The sequence below is a fragment of the Bombyx mandarina genome, chromosome A1 (assembly GCF_030267445.1).
Source record: "Bombyx mandarina strain Sakado chromosome A1, ASM3026744v2".
In the NCBI taxonomy this organism is placed as follows: Eukaryota; Metazoa; Arthropoda; class Insecta; order Lepidoptera; family Bombycidae; genus Bombyx; species Bombyx mandarina.
Genome location: NC_143234.1, coordinates 8,071,868 through 8,077,964, shown reverse-complemented (window position 1 = coordinate 8,077,964; position 6,097 = coordinate 8,071,868).

Here is a 6,097-nt window from a genome sequence, read left to right as displayed (position 1 = left end):
ATTTTGTTAGTTTTTTCAAACTAATTTTTTATTTTTTAGTTGAATTTCAATTTTTTCAATATATTTTTTTCATTTTTCATCGGTCATTCGACGTTTTGAAGGGGATCAAAATCATGTTCAAAGATTTCGTTACACACTAACATACTTAAGTCTAAATCTAATAAAAGCGTATTAAAAAAAATACATCACACAACTTAATAACGAAACAGAAAAAAGGAAATCTATATTAAATCGGGATACATTTTCCGTCACTGAGAAGAATGTACCATGCCATGCACAAGTATGTACTACATCGCTATATAACTTTTATATAGCGATTTTATTATTTATATATCTTATATACCAATAAATAAATAATAAATTAATCAAATTGTAAACAGTAAGCGTGAGCAGTGTGCTTAGTGCGAGCTAACTCAAATTTGTATGGAGTCGAAAGAGCTTACCTACATTTGCCGCTAGGGGCGCTGTTCCGACTCCATACAAACTCGAGTTAACTTTTACGCTATCGAGAACGTTAAAAAACTCGCACTTAGCACAACCGAGCTAGTTATACATTACTCTGCGTTGATCGAACGTTTAGGGCGAAGCTGAAATAGTCTCTCAAGGCTATCAGCATAGGGATCGAACGTATCTCCAGTAAAATCGTCTCTAGCCTGTGCAGCGGTCGTATGTATTTAATACCCCAGCGCCCTCTGATAGCAGCCTTTTTTCTCCCTACCTAATCGTTGGTAGCCTAAGGGGTTATTCTAACTTAGCGCAAATGGGTAGGTAAGCTCACGGGTTCAACCTCAGAGAGAATTTTCTAACACTAGCCCTAGAAAGAACAGTGCTTCGCTGAATCTATTACCGGATCGCAATCGTGACCCACTCAGAAGATTGACGAGAAACTCGGTGGGCAATTAAGCAATCTACTTGAACCATTACATATCAGTTTCGTTAAACAGAACATAGATGGCGCTGTAACGGATGACGTCACAAGCACAGATTAAACCTTCGACGTTTCTGTAATGAGTTCCCGTATATTGTAACAATTCTAGACTTTAAGTTTGAAATATTGTATTTTTATATGTGATTTTCAATTAATCCTTTTGTTATTAATCAATTTTTTTTATGTAAGTTATTAATTTTAAAACTGACTTTTTTTTTGTATATTTTACTCCGTTTGCGCTCAAAGATTTAGTTAAAACTGTTCATATTCTCAAGTATACATTGCAGATAGGAAATATCATTAGTAAAAAAATATTTTATTCTCTTCGTTAGTAAGTACTGTTTACTATTAGTATAATAGCCGGCAAACTTCTTGAGCATTTGTCGACGTAGTGGGGGTAAGTTCGCGCATGGTACACTCACGTGCAAAAACATTATTTACTCTGCGTCATAATGCTATTAAATTATGAAAATCAACATATTATGTATTTATTTATATATTTATTAGAACATCAACAAAAAATATAGGTTAATAATTGTAATAATTTAATCTTGAGGTAAAATAGATATTCCTTCTATTAAGTCAAAACTAGAGCTGTTGCCAGGTATTGGTTCAGTTGAAGCGAAGCTGGTATTTGTAATTTTTTTTTCGTTATCCTAATCTTGACCATCATCATCATCACTGTTTTCATCACCCGAGTCGCTATCATCGTGATGAGTCGACATAGGGCTCATTGGTGTAGTTTACAACTCGGTCGGTTCGGTCTTCTTTTTTGTCTATAATTAATGATTTTTTGGAGATATTCGATTCGTAGTAATCGAATGTTACTTTTTTCAATTACCAGCTTCCGATTACTTTCTGTTTTTTTTTCCATCTGAAGCCTAGCTCTTTCATAATTCGTCGTAAGCTTCATTCCGAGCCACTCACTACTCACTGATATTTTTCTTGCTTCCGAAGTCTGTTTTACTTTTTCCATATCATTCTTCCCCTGTTTTATAATGAAGCAATATACGTCGTACACAAATTTTTACCCTTTCTTTTGAATACTACACCAGTTTGTCGTGGCATAGTGTATTTTTTATAAAAAATCAACAAACACTCAACATATAGCAATGGCAACAAAGTCAACAAGCAATTATAACAAATAACTTAACGATGAATAACGATAGACTTTTCACTGTACGCAAGCGTACTTTTGGGAGCAAGCGGAACGAGGGCGCGGTGCGGGGCGCAAGGTTCGATTGATCTACCAATAACGCGCTCGATACGATTTCCCCTGCCGTCGCGCCTCACCCTCACCACCAAAGTGATCTAAAATTCGGTTCTGCGCAGTCAAGGTCATTTGCTCAAGAAGTTTGCCGGTTACTATATGTTTTGTTAATATGGCGTTTTGGCATAGTTTTCGCATTTATTCAGTCAACTTTTTAGAAGACCTACGAGCTATTATTCCAATTGTATGTGTTGTAATTTTGAATACAATCAACGTAGGTAGACGAGCCTACATCTCACGTTTGGACATCAGCATAGTCAGGGACGTCTTAAACTAGGATGGGGCCCTTGGGCATACAAGTATTTGAGGCCCTTTCGGAAAGTAAAAAAAGCGAATTATAATAACATTTTTTTACTGAGCATGAGACCATTTATTATAGGTAATCAAATACAGTATGATATAATATGTCATTAATGATATTAGAATGCTGCTGGTTTTTTGGTTACGATTTCGATAACGGTTTCTTTCGGGATTTCTGTTGAGCAAAATCTTCTATTATAGGCATAGCATATGCCTTGTGAAAAAAGCCTCCCTTGTGAAAGAAACCTTCTGATTACTGATTTGTGAAAAAAGTATAATGTGCCCGACAAAAATGTTTTGAGAATAAACGTGTGAGAGAAATTGTCGGTCTTTCGAGACCCCCTGAGAACGGGGGCCTGGGCACGGGCCCCGTGTGCCCTTATAGTAAAGACGATATTGAGCATAGTATAGCCGTCGCTGTTACAAAAGCTCTTTCTGAATTCCTCTCGGAGGCTACGGCTTGTCTCTACATCGAATGCGATAAAAAATTTCAACCCATAAGTGGTCTACCAGGTAGTGCTGTTGTTCCTGAGCACTTGTGGTCCATTAGGTGTGCCATACGCCCGTCTGCGTTCAAAGGTAGTAAAATAATTTGGATTCCATTGTTTGACGTCATAGCAGTTTAGGTGCGTATTGAAATAGCTTATTAAATCCATATTATTTACTTATATTAACTAGGTAATACTTAATTAGCTTATAAAATACACATTTCCCTTCGATTGTGGCTTTAAATAAATAACAAGGAACATGTGAAATCAAATTTCTTAACTGAAAATCTTTTTCTGTTTATTGAGTAAGATCAACTGCCCTCATTCTTATTTGTATCAACGTGTAGTTGTTACTGCTAAGGCAAAACTCAATATAGTTGATGATAAAAAGTGATATATTTTCTTACTGTTATATCATAACCGAATTCAAGTGATAATTTACAGAGAAACAATGTCAATTTAGTTTTTGTCATATCATCTCCTGTCACCTCTCTATTATGAATAGTTTTAATTAATTGTATATTTATATTAGAAAAATAATTAACCTGATGAGCTCACAGCCCACCTGATGTTAAGTGGTTACTGGAGCCCATAGACATCTACAACGTAAATGCGCCACCCACCTTGAGATATAAGTTCTAAGGTCTCAAGTATAGTTACAACGGCTGCCGCGCCCTTCAAACCGAAACGCATTAGTGCTTCACGGCAGAAACAGGCAGGGTGGTGGTACCTACCCGCGCGGACTCACAAGAGGTCCTACCACCAGTAATTACGCAAGTTATAATTTTGCGGGCTTCATTTTTATTACACGATGTTATTCCTTCACCGTGGAAGTCAATCGTGAACGTTTGTTGAGTACGTAATTCATTAGAAAAATTGGTACCCGCCTGGGATTCGGATACCGTTGTATCGCTCAACACGAATGCACCGGATGTCTTATCCCTTAGGCCACGACGACTTCGTTTTCTGTTACTAAGCGCCTGAATTGTGTAACTTAACTTTATCTTCCTTTGTTTGTTAATGTACCGTTTTAGTCTTTTAGGTTGCTTAGAAATAGATCACTCTCAGCATCTACGGATCCGTTGTTCCCAGAATCCATTAGATATTCCGGCGCCTTAGTAAGAAGATCGAAGAGAGAAAACGATATACTTACTTCAGTGCGTCGCGTAGGGCACCGGTGACCTATATTAAGGACCAAAGGGTTAAGTGTCCTAAATGTTTATCAACACCTTGTACAGTGTTGTTTTAATACTAAGAACTGTCAATCGTAATTTTGGTGCTTCATGAAATAAAATTTTATTTATGTCAATTTTGACGTCATAAGGTTTATTAATGAACGCCGGCTGCACGCACGAAAAAGTGTCACGTTCCGCCTGAGCCTGAGCGTGCAAGCGAGAGCGCGGAACAAGCGATAGAGAGGCACGATCGACTCAAGCGTTGGCTTGTGACACATTTACCTCTCTTCTCGCGTGACGTCAGATCTAGCAGTTCGAATAGTTCCGCTACTGACGTTATCACGCAAAACTATCATCCGTAAACCGACTTTACAGTGTGCTTAGTGCGAATTTCTTAACGTTCTCGATAGCGCAAAAGTTAACCCAATTTTGTATGCAGTTGGAACAGCGCCCCTAGCGGCAAACGTACGCAAACGTACCAACTCCATAAGAATTTGAATTAACTGTTAAGCTAATTAACTGTTAATCGAGGGCGTTAAAGAACTCGCACTGAGCACACTGATAGCTTACTGTTTATTTAATAGAATATCAGACGATAATTCGTGTAATAAACACCCCGACGATCATCACCTTAGTAGTGTATGATTACGAAATCTTTATAATACTCGTAGGGTCGGATTTAGTAAATAATTGAAAGCGAGATTCAATCGCTAAATTAGTGTCAATTATATGGAGTTTTTTTTTCTCTTAATTCACTTTGATTGTACAATGACCATGCTTATTCTTAATTACTTTTATTCTTTGATAATAGTTTGTGATTTTCATTATAATCGAAACATGTTTGGATTCTGTTTTACAGATCAATTACGGCTTTAGTTTATATTAATACAATATAAATACTAGTAGTGCTATTATTATCTTAATTAGATTTTTACGGTATTAAAAATTATGTCCATCTTCAAATTTATATCATGTCCACTCCAATGTTATAGTATAATATCATATTTTTTTATAGTATTATAAATACAAAATCATTCAACATTGTATGCTTAAAGGATTTGTTTACTTTTCATATTATATATTATATTAATATGTTTATGTAAATTTATTTTGTTAAGATTGAAATTTCAATAATTAAAAATTCTCGATTGAATTACAAATTGTGTTAATTTAATGGGGAAACAAGACAGTAGGGAAGTTTCCGCATATTTTAAAAATGTTTGGTTTAGTAATTCTTTTCGTTAAAGAATTTTTAATGTTAGATAAGATTTGTTGGATGCAAAACACGATCTCTTTATTTAAGTGTCACATCGTTTGAACATAAATAAACGAAGAGTATTATTATTGTGTATCTTATTGATAGGTATGGATAATCATCACGGCATTTTCATCATTAGACTATTAATAGATAGTAGAATATTAATAGATTTCATCATTAGATATTGTTTATAAAAGTAGACATTATTAACATGTCAATACATCTTCATCTACATGATGTTTATCTACCTTAATAAATGTTTTGTGTAGGTATATAATTATGTTAAGAAAATGGTTTTATCATTTCCACAATGCATACTTAAAGTATTATTTTAATCATATTTTATGTCGCCCACTCTTTTCACTCATACATACAATGTTTTGCTCATCTTTGTACATATTTGATTTTATTTCAAAATCTATTTGTTTTTAAATTATTTTGTAAAGTAATAAATTACAGTAATACCACAGAGTATATTAATCGTTAAATATTATTATTGTGGAATATTATGTTATACCACAGAGTCATATCTAATATCTAATGATTTTAATCACATAAGATATCATTCGTTGTAATTGACATGAAAGTTTACCATAAGTGTGTATATTTTTTGTACAATTATTTCATTACAATTGTGATTCAAAATAAAAATTAACAAATATTCCACAAAAATTGTGA